The sequence below is a fragment of the Ranitomeya imitator genome, chromosome 1 (assembly GCF_032444005.1).
Source record: "Ranitomeya imitator isolate aRanImi1 chromosome 1, aRanImi1.pri, whole genome shotgun sequence".
In the NCBI taxonomy this organism is placed as follows: domain Eukaryota; kingdom Metazoa; phylum Chordata; class Amphibia; order Anura; family Dendrobatidae; genus Ranitomeya; species Ranitomeya imitator.
In genome coordinates, this window is record NC_091282.1 from 807989331 (window position 1) to 808015850 (window position 26520).

General features: G+C 43.6%; 1 protein-coding gene across 2 annotated transcripts in view; it reads right to left on the bottom strand.

Moving 5' to 3' along the window:
• Positions 1–20667, bottom strand: part of CACNA1S (calcium voltage-gated channel subunit alpha1 S) — a 592997-nt gene extending 572330 nt beyond the window's left edge. For both annotated transcript variants that reach the window (XM_069739086.1, XM_069739077.1), the window contains exon 1: positions 20487–20667. The gene's annotated coding sequence lies outside the window, so the exon portion shown is untranslated. The remainder of the gene's footprint in view (positions 1–20486) is intronic.
• Positions 20668–26520: the final 5853 nt, after the last annotated feature.

Sequence of the window (26520 nt, forward strand, 5' to 3'; positions counted from 1 at the left end):
TCCATTGCGTTTACAGTAACATGTAAACTCTATGGAAACCGCAAACCACTGTGCACATGCTGCGGGAAAAACCGCGCAGGAACGCAGCGGTTTACAACCCGCAGCATGTCACTTCTTTGTGCAGAATCGCAGCGATTCTGCACCCATATGAATGCATTGATCCGCTTACGTCCCGCATGGGGCTGTGCCCACCATACGGGAAGTAAGCGGATAATGTGCAGATGGTACACGGGGTGGGGGAGAGGATACTCTCCTCCAGGCCCTGGGAACCATATTTGTGTAAAAAAAAGAATTAAAATAAAAAATAATGATATACTCACCTCCCAGCGCTGTACGCGGCCGTCCGGTCTCAGGTTGCTATGCGAGCAGGACCTGCGGTGACGTCGCGGTCACATGACCGTGACATCGCGGTGATATGACCGTGACGTCACAAAGGTCCTTCTCGCACAGCATCTTTGGAACCGGAACGCCGCCTGCAGCGCCGAGGAGATTGGGACGTCAGAGGGTGAGTATATCATTATTTTTTATTATTTTTAACATTACTATTGATGCTGCATATGCAGCATCAATAGTAAAACAAGTGCAGGATTAAACCCGCAGCGGAACCCGCAACACAAACCGCGATAAATCTGCAGGGATAACTGCAGCGGGTTTGTCCTGCAGATTTATCAAATCCGCTGCGGGAAAACGTGCGGGAGAACCCACAGCCCCCTTCCTACGTGTGCACATAGCCTTAAGAGTTGTGATGGAGCACAAAGTCGCTGACTCGTCACTTACCCCAGCAAGCCACAGATAATCATTAGAAATATTGGCGTTGTAGAAAATCTTCGTTTCCTCTATCCAGAGTAATATTAATAATATATTTCATCTGGTGCTTGGGGACGGGGACAACATGAACCTGTGTGATTTCAAATGCCAGTCCGTACCTGCTATCCATCATCCTCTTGATTATATTCCAGAGGTTTTCAATGGGGTACAGGTCTGGAGATTGGGCTGGCCATGACAGGGTTTTGACGTGGTGGTCTCTTAATTTTTGCCAGAGCTGTATATCCCTCCAACAAACCAACAGAATGTTTTTCCCTCCACACAAATAAAGGTCCTCATATCTATATCGTTCCCTAAACCAGAATGTCCAGTCTGGGCATATCAAAGAAGATGGACAGTTGTCCATCTGATAGCATCTTGCATGTTAATCAACTATGCCAGATTAGGCAGTTACATAGCATCTCCTCAAAACAACTGTTCTGAGAGATTCATTGTTAGGACAAAAGCTGCTTGCTGGATATTTGAGATTATCAACCAAAATAGTCCAAATAGGGTTGTGGTTACTTACAAATATATAGAATCCAGCACTATGACCCAGCACAATCACAATACCAGGATCATACAGCAATAACTACTGATATCAATGTGTTCATTTAGAAGTTACAATATTTTATTAAACATTTTTTAAAAAACACATATAAACTATATTACAAATACCAACAAGGTGCCTTTCGCATGAGGGGAGACGTACCAGTCACCGCATATATTATATTGTCACAGATGCCCACATAATTTCAACTGGACAATAGCCTATTTATACATCAAGAGGCTTGTCTACCATATAAAAAACCTGTATAGGAATCCTAAATTGGATTCATTGTGCTAAGTACTTTCGTTTCACAGTAATGACAGAGCACAAAAGGTACAAGTGCCCATGTGGTGTCATTAGTATAAGCTAAAGTGACCTATGATGTAACACAATGCAAAATGTGAACAATGGAAGGAAAAGGTAGATTTACCTATGACAATGAGAGTCCAAGTGTGAGTCCAGTCAGTGTGTAAAGGTACCATCACACTCAGCGACGCTGCAGCGATACCGACAACGATGTCGATCGCTGCAGCGTCGCTGTTTGGTCGCTGGAGAGCTGTCACACAGACAGCTCTCCAGCGACCAACGATGCTGGTAACCAAGGTAAACATCGGGTTACTAAGCGCAGGGCCGCGCTTAGTAACCCGATGTTTACCCTGGTTACCAGCGTAAAAGTAAAAAAAACAAACACTACATACTTACCTACCGCTGTCTGTCCCCGGCGCTCTGCTTCTCTGCACTCCTCCTGCACTGGCTGTGAGCGCCGGTCAGCTGGAAAGCAGAGCGGTGACGTCACCGCTCTGCTTTCCGGCCGCTGTGCTCACAGTCAGTGCAGGAGGAGTGCAGAGAAGCAGAGCGCCGGGGACAGACAGCGGTAGGTAAGTATGTAGTGTTTGTTTTTTTTACTTTTACGCTGGTAACCAGGGTAAACATCGGGTTACTAAGCGCGGCCCTGCGCTTAGTAACCCGACGTTTACCCTGGTTACCAGTGAAGACATCGCTGGATCAGTGTCACACACGCCGATCCAGCGATGTCTGCAGGGAGTCCAGCGACGAAATAAAGTTCTGGACTTTCCTCAGCGACCAACGATCTCCCAGCAGGGGCCTGATCGTTGGTCGCTGTCACACATAACGATTTCCTTAACGATATCGTTGCTACGTCACAAAAAGCAACGATATCGTTAACCATATCGTTATGTGTGAAGGTACCTTTAGTGCGAGATCTGGCAGTACTTCCCTCCACCCCAACGCATGTTTCGTGGATTCTTCTTCAGGGATCATGGGTACATCTACCTTTTCCTTCCATTGTTCACATTTTGCATTGCGCGGGTGCCACGCTGCGAGGAAAGCAGGAGGTGAAGACGCGTGCAGCAACACCACAAGTGAGAACGTCGCAAAGCACTAGACGGAGGACCGGGAGACGCACCCGACCGTGCAGAAGAGGAACCGCTGCAAACTCCGGAGGCAAGACGTTGGGCCTCTGCAGGGTTAGCATGGGGAAAGGGACATGTCTGCCCTGGGAGGAGAATTGGCATCGGTCGCAATCGCAGGCCCCGTGATGCCCCCGGACCTCATGGTGGATGCAGCCATGGGTCCAGTAATGCCACCAGGCCCTACACTGCACAAAGCTCCTACAAGCCGGCCGGACCCCGCCGCAGTGACCGCTCCCATAATGCCGCTATCCATGCCCTATATTCCAGGAGCGGCCTGGCTTCCACAATATTCCGGGGAGTCCCATACACTAAGTGACTTTAAAGAAGCCTATTTGAAGTTTGTCCCCTGACAGACCACCAAAAGGTCAGCATCCTAACTGGCCAACTAATTGGCACAGCCCTAAGAGAAGTAAAATCTTGACCAGATATGGAAAAAGGAACTGTTCAGCAGATATTTGCCAAACTTAAAACCACTTTTGACACCCGCACCGCTGCAGAAATAAAAATGAGGTATATTGGGTGCAAACAACGAACACAGGATAGTTGGAGCGCCCCCAGACACAGGGCCACAGGTTACTCGGTACCGGTCCTTTCTGTCTCAGTTCTGGGGTTGTCACGGTGGCTGGACCCGGTCCGTGACCCTGCTAAGGGGCGTCCAATAAAAGGTGATAGGAGTCTGTCAAGGTTTCGTGACGTCACCTGTGGTGTTTGGTCAGGATGACCGACGCTGCTTGGGGTCCGCTGGGGTGATGGAATGGCAGCTAGATGGTATACCTTCCCACAGGTGAAGTATGTCCCCAGGGCTTCCCAGTGATGTAGATGGCGATGGTGTGAGGTGCAGACAATAACGAGGACACAAGTTTGCAGTCTCTTTACCTCTTTACTGAAGACTTCAGGATCCACAATCCAGAGCACAGTTAACAGGGCTGTCTGAGACCGGCCGGTCCGATGGCACATCCAGAATTCCCTTTACAGGTGGAAATCGTTGCCTACCAATAGTGTCTGTGTGTTGTAGTGCTACCCTGCTGAGCATTCGGTATAGTCCTCACAACTTCTGTTCTAGTTCGTTCGTTCATTCTTTCTAGTTCTTTCTCTTTCTTTCTATTTCGTTCCAGATGTTACTAGTTTCTCGTCCCCCAGGTATGTTATGGCTAGGACGCACTCGTATGACGGGAAGGCTCGGAGCTCTTCCGGGACCCTAGAGACGCCCCTCTCCACGCGTTGCCCCCTATGTCTTCGTAGGAAATTTAAGGTAGACAGCCAACCTGTAATTAACTGTCCTGCGGAGTTTGAAGTAAGGCATAGAGTCAGTTACTTCCTCGGTGTTTCGGCCACCGGCTACGCGCCTCAGTAGGATGTTGCTGTTCTCGGGGCACGACTCCTACTGGCTCTCCTTTGTGCTTGATCTCGTTTCTTACTGTTCCACGATATCCTTCGCTTCGTGTCTCTTTCTTAGGATACCGCCGCAAGGTAGTGCAGGCGCGGTTCCGTAACGTTCTGTTCTGTTCGCTAGGTACCTGCCAGGTTCCCACGCCTGACAAGCACCCCCTGAATCTTCTCCCTGCAACACCCCCTGCCACGGGATGTTGCCTGAATCCAACCCAGTCAGCTTCTGACTAACTTCCTAGCCAACCCCTAGTTTTTCATATTTTTATATTTTCCCAATAAAGTTTGTTTATTTTACCTTTTGGAGCTGGAACATCGTGGTTTTTTTTTTCCAACCCTTAGTTTTACCAGTGTGAGGAGTGGCCCAATAAATAAAGCCTTTTTCTCCCCCTTGTGGCCGGAGTGTGAAGTGTAATGTGTGCTGGTGATACCTGGTCAGTAGAATTCCTTCAGTGCCATCAGACGTACCATCACTCCCCTTAGCGGCAGAGTGTCATACTGCAATGACCAGATCTCTGGGGCGCTGCAATGGCATACGGGACTATGCGCTTAATCTGCAAGAGGCACTACGGGCCATCAAACAGATTGACTCTGACAGCGTGCATGATGGAGGGCTCATGTCCAACAACCACAGGACTCAACTACGCATCCTGGGCTTGCAAAACCCTGACCTGGACTATGCATAATTTAAAGACAGGGCCATGAACCTCAACTCAGCTGCACAGTGCCCCCAGGCGTCCAGCCCTCATGTACCACCAGGAGGTGGAATCCTGCCTTCAATTCCCCGTTGAGGCCGACACACAGATTCTGGATGATGACCCCTCCACAGGACTACACCTCGAGGTGCAGGAACTGACTAGAAGCGTAGATGCACTAGCCAGTACCGTGCAGCCCCTACAGGAACCCCCAAAGGAGAAGATCACACTGGCTTCCAGACTGGAGGACGTCCCTTGGCGACGACAGAAGAGGATCCTGCAGACCAGAGGAAGAGACAACGACCGCTATCATCAGGACGGATGACCCATCTGCCGCCGCTGCAACCAGGCAGGACACATCGCAAGGTTCTGCCATTTAAATGAGCGACCCCTGGGGCAGAGGGCCAACCCCCAGGAATAGGACTACCAGGCCCACAAAACTGGAGAGCCAAATACGTTGGAGGACGACCGATCCTCCCCATTGTGATCGACGGCATCCCGATGAACGCTTTATTGGACACTGGCTCTAAAAGCTGCCATAGCGCGATCGCCTCTGCTACATAGAAGTGATGCCCAGATCACCTCTATGCAGCAGAATTACAGGCTGCGTCAACCACAGGATGGCATTCATAGCAATCTGCTATCAACAACCATAGCGTTCTCGAGGAGACCTCTGGTTGTGATGGCAATGCAGCTGTGACCCCCGATCACATGACATGGGTCGTCGCTGCGCGTATCTCCGGACCGGCATCCGGAAGTGCATTTAAATGCCAGCTGTCAGAGTTTGACAGCGGCATTTAACTACTTAATAGGCGCGGGTGGATAGCGATTCCACTCGCTCCTATTGCGGGCACATGCCAGCTGTTAAAAACAGCTGACATGTCACAGCTTTGAGGCGGGCTCACCACTGGAGCCCACCTCAAAGCGGGGGATACTGCCAGCTGACATACTATTCCATGAACTGGTAGTAGGAGTAAGAAACAGCAGTTTATAGTCTACATTATGACGTCCGAGACACTACATACATGTGCATCGATGTCAGTAGCAAAAGCAATTGTTCAAAAGTGTTTTGCAGCCGACTTTCATTTCACTGTGTTGCAAAGGTTTTGTCCCTCGGACAATTTTGAGTGTTCATGAAAAAAGCTCCGCTCATGAAGGGGTTAAAAACCTTATGTGATAGAGACTTTTGGAGCACATATTCATGTTCCGCATATCAAAATCCCTAAGATACAATCAATTTTCTCAGGGGACAAGAACTTCCCTGAAATTTGTTGCGCATTATAATCCGTGTTTTTTAGAATTATAACAATATTATAATGTTTCGTATCTGATGTTATAGGAAAAATCTGAAGTCTTTTCTTAAATCTGCATGAAAAAATCTATCAGGAACACTCAAAATTGTCCAAGGGACAAAACCTCAGTGTAATTAATATATGATATACCGCCCTGTAACAACTTTCCCCGCATAACTCTTGTCAAGAGCAGAGCATTACTCCCTCCTTTAGAATAACTACATGGGAAAAACATCCCATTCTTTTGCAGGTACCCGTTTCAAGTTCTGAAGGGTGACCCTCCTCTGGACAGCCACTGGCTCGTAGACAGATGATCCAACAGCTCCAAAATGGCAATGGAAACTGATCACCACTTATGGGCATTCTAGGCTCCAAGTTCTAAGTAGAGGAAGATGCAGCTGCTCGGCATACCTGCATGTCTTTCCTAACTAATTGTGCTTGACCTTATCTTTGTTCCATTATCCTCTTTCCTGATTCTCTTTTTCCCGTATTGAAGAGGGTATCGTCTACAAGGACACAACTTGCACAATCTGGTTTTATACCTGCTTGTTTAATACTTGCATATATACTCTGATAATATGTTGAATCTCTGCAAGCTCTATATGTAACAGTAGATTTAAGGTACCGTCACATAAGCGACGCTGCAGCGATCTAGACAACGATCCCGATCGCTGCAGCGTCGCTGTGTGGTCGCTGGAGAGCTGTCACACAGACAGCTCTCCAGCGACCAACGATGCCGGTCCCCTGGTAACCAGGGTAAACATCGGGTTACTAAGCGCAGGGCCGCGCTTAGTAACCCGATGTTTACCCTGGTTACCAGCGTAAACGTAAAAAAAACCAAACACTACATACTTACATTCCGGCGTCTGTCCTCTCCAGTGCTGTGCTTCTCTGCACTAAGAGACGTCACCGCTGTGCTTTCCGGCCGCTGCGCTTACACAGTGCAGAGAAGCACAGCGCCGGGGGACAGACACCGGAATGTAAGTATGTAGTGTTTGTTTTTTTTTACATTTACGCTGGTAACCAGGGTAAACATCGGGTTACTAAGCGCGGCCCTGCGCTTAGTAACCCGATGTTTACCCTGGTTATCAGTGAAGACATCGCTGAATCGGCGTCACACACGCCGATTCAGCAATGTCTGCGGGAGGTCCAGCGACGAAATAAAGTTCTGGAATCTCTGCGCCGACCAACGATGTCACAGCAGGATCCTGATCGCTGCTGCCTGTCAAACTGAACGATATCGCTAGCCAGGACGCTGCAACGTCACGGATCGCTAGCGATATCGTTCAGTGTGACGGTACCTTTACTTATGTTTTGCTGTTCTCTTCCTGTGAAATTAGAATTTAGTCCTCGTACTTCTTCCCCTTACCCCATTAGGTCTCTTTTACTATTCCTGGGGCAGTTGACATTTAGCTGTGGGAAAAGATTTAGGCCATGTTCACACATTCCTGATTTCCCTGCTGTTTTTTCTGCACTAAAAACCGCAGCTCTTGGCAGAAAACGCAGGTGCGTTTTTTGGTGCGTTTTTGGTGCGTTTTTTGATGCATTTTTTTATGCGGTTTTTAGTGCGTTTTTTATGCAGTTTTCTCTGCAGAGTCTGTGTGTTTTCTAGGAAGTTATTTTAGGGTTAAAATGGCTGAAAATACCCTAACCCTAACCCTAACCCTACCCCTACCCTTAACCCTAACCCTAGTTCTAACTGTAGTGGGGGGGGGGGGAAAAATTCTTTATTTTATTATTGCTACTACCTATGGGGGTGATAAAGGGGGGAGGGTCATTTACTTTTTTTTTATTTTGATCACTGTGAGGTTATCACAGTGATCAAAATGTGCCTGGAACGAATCTGCCGGCCGGCAGATTCGGCGGGCGCACTGCGCATGCGCCCGCCATTTTGGAAGATGGCGGCGCCCAGGGAGAAGACGGGCGGACGGACACCGGGAGGCCCGGTAAGTATAAGGGGGGGAGATGAGGGCACGGGGGGGGCGTCGGAGCACGGGGGGGTGGCATCGGAGCATGGGGGGTGGGATTGGGGCACGGGGGACAGCCACACTCCGCCCACGCACTTCCTGCTGCAGCGGTTCTGCACCACAAACCGCAGAAAACCCGCAGATATTTTTTTCATCTGCGGGTTTTACTGCGGGTTTGACCCTCACAATGGAGGTCAATGGGTGCAGAACCGCTGCAGTTCCGCACAAAGAAGTGACATGGTCCTTCTTTTTTACCGCAGCTATTCAACGCGGCTTTTTTAGTGAATTTCCGCATCATGTGCACAGCGGTTCCTGTTTTCCATAGGGTACATTGTACTGTACCCTGCATGGAAAACAGCTGCGGACCCGCAGCGGCAAAATCGCGGCGGTTCCGCAGTAAAAAACGCATTGTGTGAACATGGCCTTATACTTCCAGCCAAATCTCTCACTAGGGTATATTCTTGGAACAATTAATACAGCAAGAGAAATGCACATATAACCCAACCTATGTAGTAATAGATACACATGTGGTCAAAATTGTTGGTACCCCTCGTCTAATGACAGAAAAACACACAATGGTCACAGAAATAACTTGAATCTGACAAAAGTAATAATAAATAAAAGATCTGTGAAAATGAACAAATGAAAGTCAGACATCGCTTTTCAACCATGCTTCCACAGAATTTAAAAAAAATAAATAAAACTCATGAAATAGGTCTGGACAAAAATGATGGTACCCCTGAAAATAATGTGACAAAAAGGACATGTCAAGGTGTGTCCACTAACTAGCATCACGGGTGTCTACAATCTTGGAATCAGTGAGCGGGCCTCTATATAGGTCTACAGATACTCACTGTGCTGTTTGGTGACATGGTGTGTATCACACTCAACATGGACCAGAGGAAGCGAAGGAAAGAGTTGTCTCAGGAGATTAGAAAGAAAATTATAGACAAACATGTTTAAGGTAAAAGTTATAAGACCATCTCCAAGCAGCTTGATGTTCCTGTGACTACAATTGCACATATTATTCAGAAATTTAAGATCCATGGGACTGTAACCAATCTCCCTGGACGTGGCTACAGGAGGAAAATTGATGACAAATCAAAGAGACAGATAATATGAATGGTAACAAAAGAGTCCAGAAAAACTTCTAAATAGATTAAAGGTGAACTTCAAACTCAAGGAACATCAGGGTCAGATCGCACCATCCGTCGTTGTGTAAACCAAAGTGGGAGATGATCAAGGAGGACACCATTGTTGAAAAAAAATCATAAAAAGCCAGACTGGAAATTGTTAAACTAGATGTTGACAAGCCTTAAAGCTTCTGCGAGAATGTCCTATAGACAGATGAGACAAAAATGAGATGCGACAACTGGAGCAGTTGGCTCTTGAGTAGTGGGCCAAAAAAACTGTTGAGAGGTGCAGAATAGAGTTAAACGACTTTAACTTTTTTCGGATCGAGTCGGGTTTCGCAAAACCCAACTTTGTCAAAAGTCGGGTCGGGTGAAATCGGCCGATTATTGCGAAAAGTCGGGCGCCGACTGAAACGCGAAACCCAATGCAAGTCAATGGGGACTCAAAGTCGGCAGTGAGTGGAGGACAGGAAAACACATACAGTGCTCATTTTAATGCCAAAAACATCAATTCTTATTACTTAAGCTTGTTAATCTTAATTTACTTTACAATAATAATTAGGCATTGAAAACTGCGGGTTGTGTTTGACGGCGGGTGGTGCCTCCCACTGGCAGAGACACTTTTGCGTACTATTAGGGGCCCTGTGCCAGTGACGTTGCCAACGAGTATGCTCCCCCACCTGATGAAGGAACCTGCACTTTCATCTGCACCTTCCTCTTTGCCCCTGTGTAAGATGGTATAGTATGTGGGAAGGGGAACCTGACTTTCAGCAGGGTCAGATTCTGGCTGTGTAGAGTGCAAGGGAAATGTAGTGGTCTGGGTCAATGTACCAGCAGACTCATCTAGCAGTGGCCGGGCAATGGGCAGGATGAGGAGGAAACACAGATATAGGCCCAAATAATAAAGTAGGCTAAATGCAGTTCAAAATTGGTAACAGGACTAAACGGGCGGCATTGCTTTGTTCAGTGGAGGACAACTGTAATGAGTGGCAGATACAGTTAGTAGGCCCAAATAATAAAGTAGGCTAAATGCAGTTCAAAATTGGTAACAGGACTAAACGGGTGGCATTGCTTTGTTCAGTGGAGGACAACTGTAATAAGTGGCAGATACAGTTAGTAGGCCCAAATAATAAAGTAGGCTAAATGCAGTTCAAAATTGGTAACAGGACTAAACAGGTGGCATAGCTACAGTAGGTACAGGGGTGGGCTCCTCTGCTGAGTAGCAGACAGTGGTAGTAGGCGCAAAATATTAACTGGTCTAAATGGAGGCCAGGGCCCCTGTATATTTTAACTATCATCTATCATTTCAACAAATTTGTATTGGCAGTGCCATTGAAGGATTTAACAGCACAGAATACACAGTGGTGGAGCAGGGAGAGGTAAGTAGTGCAAGTGGTAGAGCACTGTTCGAGCTGGGGGGTGCCGTCGCCAGTGCCAGTGCCAGTGCCGTCGCCAAAGAGTGGGCCCACCCACCTGTCCAGGCAAACGGCACTCACATGGTGGCTCAACACCTCCAGCCTTAGGTGCTATTGTGCTTTTGCCACTACCACCAGATGCACCACCACCACCATCAGTACCAGCTGACAACCACCGCCAACGGGCTCTTCCACCAGACTTCCTCATTTTTTGGAAAATCTAACCAAAATAACAACCGTTATATGGTACTTAAAACAAGGTAGAAGGTGTATATAAACTTGTTGAGAATTTGAAACTCCCTTTTTTGGGGGGAGACTGAACCAAAACTCAGGCCCAGTGTATATAACAATGCAATCTAAGTGGCAGAAAGTGGCTGGCTGACATACGACAAACTAACAGGACTGCAGTATATCCACTTTGTGAGAAATTGAATCTCCCTTTTTTGGGGGAGACTGAACCAAACCTCAGGCCCTGTGCATAAAACAACACAATGTAAGTGACAGAAAGTGGCTAGCTGATATACAACAAACTAACAGGACTGCAGTATATCCACTTTGTGAGAATTTGAATCTCACTTTTTTGGGGGGGAGACTGAACCAAAACTCAGGCCCAGTGTATAAAACAACACAATGTAAGAGGCAGAAAGTGGCTGGAAAATATATGAAAAAATACAAGGACTGTAGTACAATTTCAATCTCCCTACAATGATCTCAGGAAAAGTATGGCAGCAATAAAAAGGACTGCTGCAAACAAAAGTGTGGACAAATAAACAAGATAACTGTGCAGAAAGGAGCAACAGGATTTTTGCTTTTAAAAAAGCAGTTGGTTTGCACAGCAGCATGCAAACAGCAATGCAGCTATCAGGGAGCCTTATGAGGCAGCCTAATAAGCTACAGAGCTGATGCACAAAAATATAGCCTCCACTTTCCCTGCAAAAAAATGGTGGCGTTGGACAGAGGAAATCGCTACAGCACAAGCAGTTTGGGGGTTAATCTTCCCTCCCTAACTATATCCCTTCTTCTGATGAAGCTGCAGCAACCTCTCCCTATGCTAAGATCGGCAGGAGTAAGATGGCGGCCGGTGTGCACACCCCTTTATAGCCCCTGTGACGCCGCAGAAAGCAAGCCAATCACTGTCATGCCCTTCTCTAAGATGGTGGGAACCGAGACCTATGTCATCACGCTGCCTACAGTACACTCTGCGTCCTCCTTCATTGGCTGAAAAATGGCGCTGAAAGCATCATAAGAAATGCAACTATTGAGCACAGATCGTCGACCTCATGGCCGATCCCACACTAGGATCGGGTTTCATGAAACCCGACTTTGCCGAAAGTCAGCGATTTTTGAATTTGTCCGATCCGTTTCGCTCAATCCTAGTGCAGAAGTCTCATTGACAGTTACAGGAATCGTTTGATTGCAGTGATTGTCTCAAAAGATTGTGCAACAAAATATTAAGTTAAGGGTGCCATCTTTTTTGTCCAGGGCTATTTCATGAGTTTTATTTTTTGTTTAATTCTGTGGAAGCATGGTTGAAAAGAAGCATTGTCTGACTTTTATTTGTTCATTTTCATAGATGTTTTACTTATTATTACTTTTGTCATACTCAAGTTATTTCTGTGACCATTGTGGGTTTTTCTATCATTAAACGAGGGGTACCAACAATTTTGACCACGTGTGTATAGTGAAAAGTGGGGTAGTTAAAAATGTACTTTTAATCGAAAATCATTAAAAATGTTTTAAAGGTGCAAATCAGTGCTCTGAACAGACAGCTAGTAAGATATATAAAGTATCTACATGCACATGAATACGAGACCACCAAAACTCAGCAGTTGATCACAGAGGTCTATTACACCTAGTTCATTTAGTAGACATGCTAATTGGCACTGACGTATCCTATGTAAAGGGATCAATACATGCACCTCATGTAGATCCAGATAGTGACTCATTACCTCACTGAATTCACCCAACGTTTGGTGAGATACTGTGGTATGTTTTATATAGAGTAATGCTCAGCAGGGCATCTGTGAACTTATCAAATGATCAAAAAGCATCTAGCTCAGTCTTTATGTAAGGATATTATACTCATTTGATTCTAGTGCTGTGCCAAAAAATCAAGGGTATATTTATCTGAGTATGTATGAGTCCAGAGGGGTGTCAAGTGTAAGTGGCCATCCTATTAATCAGAAACCCCCTTTTTCATGACATTAGGTACAGAACGTTAATGGGCTGTATGTGCCCACAGAGAATGCAGCCTACACATTTATAGCACAAACTATGCCCTCAGAAGACAGAGATATTCAAACAAACTACAGTCTCTTAATCTGTCACACAGGGAAAGCACCCAGTCAGATACCATTGACTACACCATATGGATATCTAAATGTAGAAAACTGGATTGATCTCACCCATTTAGTCAAAGTTTCTTCTAACAGCCTTATTCCAAAAGGTACCTCTGTCACTATTATACAGGGTATCAGCCCTTCAAAGATCTCACAACACGTTTCATCTATAAGGATTCATCAGAGGAGCTTATAATAATTCACAAAACATGGTAACACAAGACGCAATATTTTTCTAATTGTTAAAATAAATACACATGAGAAAGAAATATGGATTGAAAATAGGCCGTGATGTATTTTTTAAGAGTTACCATAAATATTAAGATAAAATATTATGCAACTAAAAATTATCATAGAAATCCAATGACAATAATCTCTAACGACCAACTCCACCCAGCAAAAGCTGGGCGATTATCCATCTAATAAATCAACACGACAAAACAATAAAAAGGAATAAGATAAAAAAGGGGAAGCTGGGAGGGTGTCTTCTGTCTTGATCTGATGATGAATGACAACCGATCCAAGAACTCTAGCTGCACCGGACCAACAGCCTGGTTAGCCATCCCGGATGCAATAGAGGAGAAGAGAATGTTCCCCCCAACACCTTTTTTTGGGACCATCCTGTCCCACAATCAAGCAGCTATACATAAAACTGAAGTGAATCTTGCTTAGGATGGTAAATAGCTAACTGAAAGGACAATAGTTAATATTCCTACATCTGTCCTGTAAGTCCCTTGAAACATGGTACAGGAATTATCAACACAGCATACTAAGACAATCAATGGTTTGTGTAAAGGTATGCTCGGATGACAAGTGTGTAATGTACTGTATATAGATATGCAATAGACCCGCAACATATTGTGGGGCAATCAACAGATGCAAGAGAGTCCATCCAGGTTGTAAAATTCAACACAGGACACCACCGATCATGGGAGAAAGGGGGGCCAGAAACAACTTTTTCCCTACTCAACCACTATTTTGTGTATTTCCTACCTAACACGGAGGTTGGCACCCTAGGACCTGCGCGAATGGTGCCGCCACTCGATAGAAGCTGTCCATAGGGTACCTGGCCCTATGTAGTACCTACACTAAAGGAATGAACTAATGTACATTTGTTCATTCAGTCCTTTGGGATGTACCATCCCGAGTCTGTAAATCCATTAGGTTTCTCTTTGTAGGATTTGCCTATCCCAATCTCCACACCTTATGGGTGGTGAAATCTTATCCATTCCTGTAAACCAGATCTTATTAGTGTCCCCGTATGCCTCTGGTTAAGATGATTGGCTACAGGTGTGTCCCTTTTGTTGGCTATATTCCGTAGAGGCTGCCCAACCCTTTTGTGAAATTCTCTCCTGGTCTTTCCCACGTACTCCATACCACATTCATATGTGGCTTTGTATATTATGACTTTTGTGCGGCAATTAATGAAATGTCTGATGGAGTACATGGTTCCCATGATGTTGCTCTTGAATTCCTTCCCAGGTACGATTGCCCTACATGCCTTGCAACCGGTGCATCTAAAACATCCCTTGGCTTTCTACATCAAGCCAAAACTATTGGCCTGTGGATCAATAATGGCTGTAGACCAGACTATCCCAAAGCGACTTTCTCCTTCTGTAAGTTATTTATGGGAAAAGGGAAATTTTTTCTTTGACATCAGAGTCCATTAATTAAATAGACAAGTGTTTTTGAAGAACTGCTCTAATATCATTAGCTCTATTGGAGTACTTTGTGATGAACCGAATAGTTGTTTCATCATCTTTATTTGGTTTTGGGACCAATAGTGGTCTCCGATACTTTACTTGTTCTTGGAACACAATACTACAATTTTATTTTCTCCAATTCTTATTTTCCATGTGTAGTCAGGGAATAGAGGATACTTTCTTTAATTATTTTTCTTCTCTTTCCCTTTTCCTCTCTTTCTTTTTCTCTCTCCTCATCTCTCTCCTCAACTTTTCTCTCTCCATTTTCCATCACTTTCTTTTTTAAGACTCTAGACCCCCCAAGTGGCCCTCTTAAACCTGTGTGCCTTAAATGTTAGAGGTTTTAACCTTCCTGAAAAAAAAAAAATCACAGATTCTTTACCATATGCACAAAGAACGTGTGCATATCCTTCTCCAGGAAACGCATTTTAGGTCTAATCACATTCCCGTACTTAGCACAGATATTATACCCAATAGTTTCATAGTGCCAACCCCAATTCTAAAGTCTAAAAATGTGGGTATCACTCTACACAAATCTTTACCAGTAAGAGCAATTGTATTTGAGGCCGACCCTGGCGGTCGTTTTCTCTTTAGCAAAATTCGCATCTCTTTTCACAATTGTGAACTTTTATCTTCCCAACCAGGACTAGGTTAGTGTTTGTAGGTCATACCTTACCACTCTTGCCAACTTTGCTGACGGCTCGGCCATTATCAGAGGGGATTTCAACTTCCCTCTGGATCGTGTGGTGGACTCTTCCTTGGCAAATCCCCTGTTCCTTTGTCACAAATCTCAGCTCTAAAATCTAAACTACTGGATATGAAGTTACTTGATATCTGGCGTCTCCTCAATCCAAGGCACGAGATTACACTTACTACTCTACTGTAAATAACTCGTATAGCAGAATAGACCTTTTTCTACTCAGCCATCTCTTTCAGTTTGGTCACCAACATTGGCTCTATGGTCTGGTCTGATCACACTCCATTTTTTTTGTCTCTGACTATACGTAATTCCACAATTAAGCCACCCTCAGGAGACTCCCTCCATAATTCCCAGGAAATTGTCAATTCCTTCCATGATTATTATTTATTTATTATGCATTGCTTATATAGCTCTATCTTATTCCGCAGCACTTTACAGACATTATCATCGCTGTCCCCAATGGGGCTCACAATCTGAATTCCCTATCAGTATGTCTTTGGAGTGTAGGAGGAAACCGGAAAACCCGGAGGAAACACATGCAAACATGGGGAGAACATACAAACTTCTTGCAGATGTTGTACTTGGTGGGATTTGAACCCAGGACCCAAGCATTGCAAGGCTGCACTGCTAACCACTGATACATAATTCTTTATACAACCTGAAGGGACCCTTGGCTGGTATGCTCCCTTCACACTTAAAGACAAGAATCGACTCATACGTGGCAAGAAAAAAAACCTTTCTCCCTTGACTGAAGAGGAAACTACCTCTCTAGATGACTCCTTTACAGAAAAAGAAGTCTTAGTGAAAGGCTTTGCTTACCGGAAAAAGCCTTGGCCCTGATGGCTTCCCTACCAATTTTATTTGTGACTAAAACTTTCAAATCACCTATAATTGTCCATTTACCCCTCAAACGCTATCCGCTACTATCTCAGTTATCCCAAAACCTGGGCAAGATGTAATTGTATGTTCTAATTATTGGCCCAGTTCCCTAATTAATGTAGATGTAAAGGTTTCTGCCAAACTACTGGGTCCTCTCATTCCCAAATCTATCCACACTTGCCAAACAGGGTTCGTTCAATACAGAGAGGCCCGCAACAACACTAACAAGACCCTTCTTCTTACTTCTTAAATGTATAGACTTAAAACACCTAGTTGAGTCCTCTCAATCAGCGCTGAAAAAACGTTCGATTGGGTTAACTGGACCTTTTACTTACAACCTTGAAACAACCAGGCATTAAGGATTGTATGATGGGGAGAATTTTTTCACTCTACCACAAAACCACAGCCCGTGTACCCATGAATGGTGTGCTTTCTGCATTCTTCAAAATCGCAATGGGACAAGACAAGGTGGTCCCTTGTCTCCACTACTATGCCTCTTGGTCATGGAGTACTTAGCAGTTGCACTTCATAAATCTCCTGATACCACAGGTCCTCAGAGTGGCCTGAAATACTTTAAACTAGCTCTATACATGGATGACCTACTATTGTACCTGACCAATTCTAGCATTTCTTTCCCGGTCTTAACTAAAAAGTTCAAACGTTGTAGTGCGGTCTCAAATTTTAAAGTGAATTACACGCCCTTGTTAATAACCTTCAATCCTCATTTCAAATGGCAACACAAAACGATTAAATATTCAAGAATTCAAGTCTCGACTAATCCAGGGGGCCCTTTTTCTTCTAACTATGCAGCACTGCTCCAACAGAATCTCAATTGATATGTTACCACATTTTTTCTACCTTTTCCAAAGATTACCAATACACATAGAACCCTAAGTACTTCTTCAAAAACCATTAACCAAGTTTGGAGATCATTCAAACCGCAGATTATCTTTAATACTCTAACAAGGCCTAAACTGAAAGGAGGAGCAGGAATGCTTAAAATGTAATGTTATTATCAAGGGGTCCTTCTCTCATGAATCATAGATTGGATATTTAATGAAATCAATAAACAATGGGTAATAATTTAAAGACTTGCCTCTCCCATTTCCTTAAACTCCCTGCAATGGGTCCCTCCTTCCCTGAGACCACCAATCTCTGAATTCCCACTTTTGACTCAAGCTCTACTCTCATTTTGGGACAAATCACATGAAAGACTGAAACTCTCCCATAGACCAGGCCTAATGAGTCCCCTTTTTTGATAACCCAACATTTCCCCCCAGCTACAGGGAAATATTCTTTTTTGAGCTGGCATTCTTCTGACTGGGTCGGATTGGGACGAATGTAAGCTGATTTGTCCAAGCTTCCCTCTTTTGCTGCCCTCCAGAGGGCCAGTCCGGTGTTGTCTTTTTCCTGGTTTGAGTATTGTAGCTTAAGGCCTTCCTTTGAACCACTTTCCCTCGTGGCCTAACCTCCACTATCCCGTCCTCCTTTGAATCTCTTCTGCTATTATCTGCCCCTTCTTCGCATCTCATTTCTCTCTTGTATTACATCCTCTCTGATGACCTTTCAGATAATGTGTATTGGTACCTTGACAATTGGCAAAAGGAACTTCAGATTACTCTGCCAGAGATGGAACATCTTAAAATATTTACTCTCACTCATAAGAAGTCAACTTCCCGTCTGGCTCTAGAAAAAACAACAACTTTAAGCTGGTACAGATGGCCAGAGCTTCTGCATAAAATCTTCCCAACATCTTCCAAGTTGTGCTGGAGATGCGGGATCAAAGTTGGCACTATGATCCATGCCTGGTGGTCATGTCACCTCCTACAGCCATTTTGGCAGGAAATGTTTCAGATCTACTGTATTCCAGGTGACAGGTACTAGATTGAGCCCCTCTCCTCAGATTGTACTTCTCTCCTTACTTCCTGGATCCATTTCCCCAATCGAGAGAGGCATACTGTGGTTCTTACTCACTGCTGCTTGCTGCATCATCCCTAGACATTGAAAATCTTCCATAATTTCCACTACTAGAAAATGGATAAACAAGCTTAATCTTATAGAATTTATTCCCTATGGCACATGACCATGACAGCTGGGACCTATACTCTAAAATTTGGTTTCCATGGTCATCCTTTAAAGAAGGCCCCCCGATTTTACCATTGCTTCACTATATTGCTGCATGACCAGATCTACCCTCACCTACTCTATCCCCACCCATCCCTTGAAGACTGTGAGCTCTCGCGGGCAGGTTCCTCTCATCTCCTGCACCAGTCGCTGTCTTGTATTGTTTAAGATTATTGTACTTGTTTGTTTATTATGTATATCCCTTTTCACATGTAAAGCGCCATGGACTAAATGGCACTATAATAATAAATAATAATAATAATGATTTGCATCATGGCTCTCGTAACTGTTTTTTTCTACGCCATATTATCTGTATAAATTTGGTTATACCTGTTTGTCCCCTTCTCTTCCATCTCTGCCCTTTTCCTTCCCTCCTTTTCTCTCTTTCCTCTTTTGTTTTGTTTCAAGTCACTATTTCTTTCCTTTTGATAATTATACCAATTCATGTCTAAGCTTAATGTCATTTTGACATTTTACGACTCACAAAATACTACTTTATATTGTAGATTTTATTTTTTGAGAAGATATTCATGTTTGCGACCTTTGTTTATGCATCATGTAAACTGAACGTTTTCCCTATTTGCATGACTGTAGTGTATATCAATACCTAAAAACATAATAAAAAATGTTCTTCTGAAAAAAAAAAAACAAAAACACATATATATATATATATATATATATATATATATATATATATATATACGGCATATTGAATTTAAAAATATATAACATGAATTCACCGCTACAGTGAAAGTCGTAACGAGAAATAAAATTTATACTATAAAATTGTGGTTTTTCTGGTTGCTGTAACTCCACCAAAAATGCAAAGTGATCAAGATGTACTTTGCATCCCAAAATGGTACCAATAAAAAAGTCAGCTCACTCTGAAAAAAAAAAGCCCTTATACATTTCAATCGATGGGGGAAAAAAAGAGTCTGGGCCTCAGAAAAAAAGAGACACAAAACAAACTTGCGTTGTGTTTTTTTTTTCTTCAAATTTCTGAATTTCTCACCACTTATAAGGAAACCTTAAGTTTAGCTTTCCCATAATTGTACTGACCTAAAGAATCATGCTTTTTGGATCGTTTATTGGTAAATAACAAACAAAGTAAAAGCTATTTTTTTTTCACATTGCAAAAAAAATCGCCCCAGTCACAAAGTGATTAATAAAAACTTATTTAAACATGAAAACCACATTGCAAATTTCAGTTTAAAACACTTGTTTTTCATGTACAAAAAATGGATTAATATCTCAATTAAAACTCCCTGTGAAAACCCAGCCTGAGGACACTATCACATGTGAGTTTCAGTATATTTGTGCTGACAAATAGGATTATAACAGAAATTCTGCCACAAATGTGTTTGTGAATATTTTACAGCAACCAGATATTCCTAGTAGGTACAATATCAGTAGGTACAAAGTGGGCCACCGGTAGGCAATGTTGTAGACAGGTGTAAATCTTGATGGTAGAATGAGTTAGAAACTCTTAAGGGTCAAAGCATCTTTTAACGCAGTCATAGTACTGAATTTGTTAAGCATCTGCAGATAACCACAGAAACCATTTAAATAACAGTTTCAGTCCACTGATCCCGAGAACACGTAAGCAAGGAGCACTCGATTTATTCTCTATAGACCTGCTGGAGATGGATAAAAACTTTGGGGGACATCTAGAATATAATTTATTTCAGAAGTGAGTAACTGACGAAGAAGATAGTTGAACAGTAGTAAAAGGAATGGTCTTGTGCTCCCCATGATACATGCTGAAAACCACAAATTGAACAATACAGTTCACTGTGAACAGCCTGGGCACCTCTTAGGTATCAAAATGATTGCAACTTTACCAGTGGATACCGGCCAATTACATGTACATTCGGCATCGAGGATTATTTCTAGAAGGTTAAATATAATCTGCGTAGTAGGTATCTAATATTCACGAGGGATTTGTAAGCTACGCACCATGAATTCAACTAGCATTTGTATTGTAAGTATTTTCTACCTACAGATCCCAAAGAAAAATTCATTAGTTCCTACTGACATGGGAACGTGCACAACAGGCGAACAGTTACCTCGTTCTCTTATAAGGTGCTCCTATGTGTCCGTCTTCGTTGCAGAAAGCTCTTAAAGGTAAATCAAATCCCATCAAAATTCAGTACATTGTATTGATAGATACACGTTATAAAAACTGAGAATGGGAGGTTTGGAAGTGGCAACAGGTGGCCTTGCCTGAGCGCCTGTGGCTCTAGAGTGACATTCCTCACACACAAACCACGCTTAAATTTAGACCCGAAAACGTCTTGCGACAGCTGCAAAGCTCAATTTCACCCGGGATGGGGGAGGAGAGGAGACGTGGGAAACTTTTGGTAAGTGTGCTCAGTGTCCACCTTATCCACAAAGATTTATAAGACAATATGTAGACAGACAGCACCCGCTTGGGTGAGAAAAACTAAACTGATTGGAAGTATCTCAAGTGTCTCTTATCATACATAAAAGAGCTAAAAATAGAGACCCAAACACCATTTAGTATGTACAGGTGCACATATTCGTTATGTGGCCAATATAAAACATGTACATACACTAGGTGTCAGCACAGTGCATTTAATGAATACATGAACTCTTATTATTATTAATAATAATAATAATAATCTTTATTTTTATTTATTTATTTATTTAATTTTTTTATTTATTTTTATATAGCACTAACATATTCCGCAGCGCTTTACAAGTTGCACACATTATCATCGCTGTCCCCGTTGGGGCTCACAATCTAATCTCCCTATCAGTATGTCTTTGGAACTCTTATATTGTTGTACATGTTAAAAACGTTCCCATGAACAAAGTACATTTTAATAAATAGATACTGGAATAAAAACAAGTTCATATTTAGATGTGTTAAATGAAAATGTTCTTGTGCCGAGAGTCTTATAAATGTGCCCCTGCTGTGTAGTGTGTAATGGCCGTGTGACCATACAGAAACATGGTCTGATAATACCACATCTCCTGGCAAGGGGAGAAAAACGTATACCGACATTACAGCATGGGATCACAGATGATTCTTTTTATGAGGCAAAACATTTCACTGGCTGCAGAGGCGTAGCTAGCATTTTGGTTCTGGGAGGAGAAACTTCTGAGTGGGCCTCTGAAGCTGGAGTCACACACATAACCTAGTAATATAGTAACATAGTTATTAAGGTCGAAGGAAGACTTTAAGTCCATCTAGTTCAACCCATAGCCTAACCTAACATGCCCTAACATGTTGATCCAGAGGAAGGCAAAAAAAAAACCCCATGTAGCAAAGAGTAAGCTCCACATTGGGGAAAAAAATTCCTTCCTGACTCCACATACGGCAATCAGACAAGTTCCCTGGATCAACGCTCTATCAAGGAATCTAGTATATATAACCACACAACGTATAAAAAAAGCTCCATTTTACATGGACGAGAATCGCAGAAATGTTCCCTGAACAGTGATCCGTATGCCATCCATGTGCAGTGCGAGCATGCGATTTTCTCGCATGTAAGCAACCGTGTGGCGAGATTTTCTCGCCGGCTTGCAAAATGGACGTAAATGGATCCATGGGCTTAAATATTCGTGAAAACATATATACAGTCTATATACACTGCTCAAAAAAATAAAGGGAACATTAAAATACCACATCCTAGATATCTCTGAATGAAATACTCCAGTTGCAAATTTGTATTTATGGATAGTGGAATGTGTTCAGAACAATAACACATAACAATTATTAATGTAAATAAAAATGAATATCCCATGAAGGTCTGGATTTGAAATGATGCTCAAAATCAAAGTGGAAAATCAAATTACAGGCTGATCCTACTTCAGTGGAAATGCTTCATGATAAGGAAAATATGCTCAGTATTGTGTGTGGCCTCCACGTACCTGTGTGTCCTCCCTACTGCACAACGCCTGGGCATGCTCCTGATGAGGTGGCGGATGGTCTCCTGAGGGATCTCCTCCCAGACCTGGACTAAAGCATCCACCAACTCCTGGACATTCTGTGGTGCAACGTGACGTTGGTGGATGCTGCGAGACATGATGTTGCAGATGTGTTCAATTGGATTCAGGTCTGGGGAACGGGCGGGCCAATCCATAGCTTCAATGCAGGAACTGCTGACACACTCCAGCCGCATGAGGTCTGGCATTGTCCTGCATTAGGAGGAACCCAGAGCCAACCACACCAGCATATGGTCTCACAAGGGGTCTGAGGATCTCATCTCAGTACCTAATGGCAGTCAGGCTACCTCTGGCGAGCACATGGAGGGCTGTGCGGCCCTCCAAGGAAATGCCACCCCCACCATTATTGACCCGTTGCCAAACCGGTCATGCTGAAGATGTTGCAGGCAGCAGATCGCTCTCCACGGCGTCTCCAGACTCCGTAACGTCTGTCATATGTGCTCAGTGTGAACCTGCTTTCATCTGTGAAGAGCACAGGGTGCCAGTGGTGAATTTGCCAATCCTGGTGTTCTGTGGCAAATGCCAAGCGTCCTGCACTGTGTTGGACTGTGAGCACACCCCGATCTGTGGACGTCAGGTACTCAGACCATCCTCATGGAGCTGGTTTCTAACAGTTTGTGCTGACACATGCACATTTGTGGCCTGCTGGAGGTAATTTTGCAGGGCTCTGGCAGTGCTTCTCCTGTTCCTCCTTGCACAAAGGCAGATGTAGCGGTCCTGCTGCTGGGTTGTTTCCCTCCAACAGTCCCCTCCACATCTCCTGGTGTACTGACCTGTCTCCTAGTAGCACCCCCAGCCTCTGGACACTACGGTGACAGACACAGCAAACTTTCTTGCCACAGCTCGCATTGATGTGCCATCCTGGATGAGCTGCACTACCTGAGCCACTTGTGTGGGTTGTAGAGTCCATCTCATGCTACCACGAGTGTGAAAGCATAACCTGTCCCCCATACCACACCTTCAATATAAAATTTGCTATCCCCATCCCCCACCCTCAATTCATCGTTTGTTGTCCCCGTCCCCATCTTCAAAACATAATTTGCTTTCGTCAGGGCTGGACTGGGACTAAAATTCAGCCCTGGCATTTAAAGTTACACAGGCCCACTTGTCATATGGTGACTGTATAATATCTTTGTACACTTGTAGGTTACAAGAAGTGAGGGGAGTGTAACACAACTATATAACATATAATCACAGCTGTATCCAGCATTACAGCTCAGTCCTATTTATTGCTTTTAGTTGCAGTACAAAGAAAAGCCGCTACTTTACCTACATAACTGGATCTCGTAGATAATGAAGGGATTGAGACGACCAAAGGCTATGAAACCTCATTCTGATTCTCCATACACTTTGCCTACAACCACTTTTGGTTCCGTTGCGCAGCATGAGACCCAGTGACTCTGAAGAGCAGTGACATCAGTAACGTCACCGCTCTTCAGATATTCCGGGTCTTGCGCTGAGCTCGGTGACTGTGAAGAGCGGTATTGTTTCTACCATCACCGATCTTCAGAGTTGCTGGGTCTCGCCAGGTCTGGGCTAGTAGTGGGGGTGTCTGATAGACACCTCTCCATTACTTACACCAGGGATTGATAGCAGCTGACATTACGCAGCTGACATCAACCCTAAAAATCATTACACATAGCAGAATTAAATGCTTTGGCGGCTGGGAAAAGCAGTAGAGTTAGGCTAGGTTCAGATTGCATTAGTGCAATACAATGTGTTGTAAAGGGGTCGCGTTAAACGTCCCGCAGGCGTGCCTCGGACGCTGCAAGCAGCGTCCGCGGTGCACCACAAAACACCGGCACATCGCTAGCGCGTGCCGAAAATGTCACGCGCTAGTGATGCGCGTCCCCATTGCTGTTAATGGGCGCTCTAACGGACGCGTTGCACGGCGTTAATTTAGCCGTGCAACGCTGTCCGTTAGCGCGGTCCCATTAACGCAATGGGAACCTAGCCTTAGCGCTATTCCCAGGCGCCGGGTGCTAACTACAACTGTCATCATCCTTGCCTTGTCTCCCTGTGAAGCATTTCTGTTGTATTTACATGCTCTGATCTCAGGCCGCTAAACGAGTGTGATCGACAATACTGAAGTCGTTCGCTTGTTTCCCGGACTCTTTACACCAACTGAGGAAGAATGAAGGGAACAGAACAATCACAATTAGGTCAATCTGTCCCCAGAGAGTATCATGTTATCAGCAGCACATCTACAGTTTACACCGGCGATGTGCTGCTGAGAACAAGGATTTCTGTTCCCACATAAACAATCCAATCACTCGAAGAATAGGCAGCATTATGATTGTTTAGTATAATACACCCCATAGTCCTCCATATATTATAATGTGCACCTCAGTCCTCCATATAGTATAATACACTTCTCAGTCCTCCATATAGTATAATACACTCTTCATAGTCCTTTATGCAGTATAATACACTCCTCAGACCTACATATAGTATAATATACTCCTCATAGTCCTTCATGTAGTATAATACACTCCTCAGTCCTCCATATAGTATAATATACTCCTCATAGTCCTCCGTATAGTATAAAACATTCCTCAGTCCTCCATATAGTATAATACACTCTTCATAGTCCTTTATGTAGTATAATACACTTCTCAGTCCTCCATATAGTATAATACACTCCTCAGTCCTCCATATAGTATAATACACTCCTCATAGTCCTCCATATAGAATAAAACACTCCTCAGTCCTCCATATAGTATAATACACTTCTCATATTCCTTCATGTAGTATAATACACTCCTCAGTCCTCCATTTAATATATGTAACCAACTGAGATAGTGAAGTCACAACACGATCCACATTATATAAAAGAATACAACTCTTTATTAACACGTAACATAGCAATATTACATAAGTAACAATATAATCATAATAACTTACAAATATCTGTAAATATACTAAGCAGCAGTGTCAAAACCACTGCTGCACATGGACTCTGCAATAAGAATGAGCAACAAAGAACAAAGACAGAGAGTGACCTATCCGAATATCATAAATCCACACAGATAAAGAGAAGATATAATATCATAATGATCTATACTTGGTGGACCTATGTAGCCGCTTATACTGCAAAGGCCTGATGGATTATACCTTATGTAGTAACTAGATGGATAGTTAGCCCATAGAAACCATAGTAAATATAAATGGGGTGAGCTTAATAGCAAATATATAAATGGGCCAACTCCACAGTGTAGATATATAACCACCAAAAGGCATATTAGGATAAAGTGAACCCAGTACCTGCGGCCATGTCAGCAGAGGATAGCGGTCACACTGACACCTCGACGCGCGTTTCGCTGGCTCCGCAGCTTTGTCAGAGAAGAGCGACAAAGGTTATTAGAGGACTGGGGGGTCTGCAATACCAAGATAGGTTATTACACTTGGGGCTATTTAGTTTGGAAAAATGAAGACTAAGGGGTGATCTTATTTTAATGTATAAATATATGAGGGGACAGTACAAAGACCTTTCTGATGATCTTTTTAATCATAGACCTGAAACAGGGACAAGGGGGCATCCTCTACGTTTGGAGGAAAAAAGGTTTAAGCATAATAACAGACGCGGATTCTTTACTGTAAGAGCAGTGAGACTATGGAACTCTCTGCCGTATGATGTTGTAATGAGTGATTCATTACTTAAATTTAAGAGGGGACTGGATACCTTTCTGGAAAAGTAGAATGTTACAGGGTATATACACTAGATTCCTTGATAGGGCGTTGATCCAGGGAACTAGTCTGATTGCCGTATGTGGAGTCAGGAAGGAATTTTTTTCCCCAATGTGGAGCTTACTTTTTGCCACATGGGTTTTTTTTGCCTTCCTCTGGATCAACATGTTAGGGCATGTTAGGTTAGGCTATGGGTTGAACTAGATGGACTTATAGTCTTCCTTCAACCTTAATAACTATGTAACTATATAGTATAATACACTCCTCAGTCCTCCATATAGTATAATACACTCCTCATAGTCCTCCATATAGTATAATGTACTGCCACAGTCCTCCATATAGTATAATACACTCCTCAGCAGGGCCGTATTTAGAGTTTCTGCTGCCCTAGGCACTTTTAGTGCTGCCTCCCCCATTGGTGAGTATGACACTATCGGCATA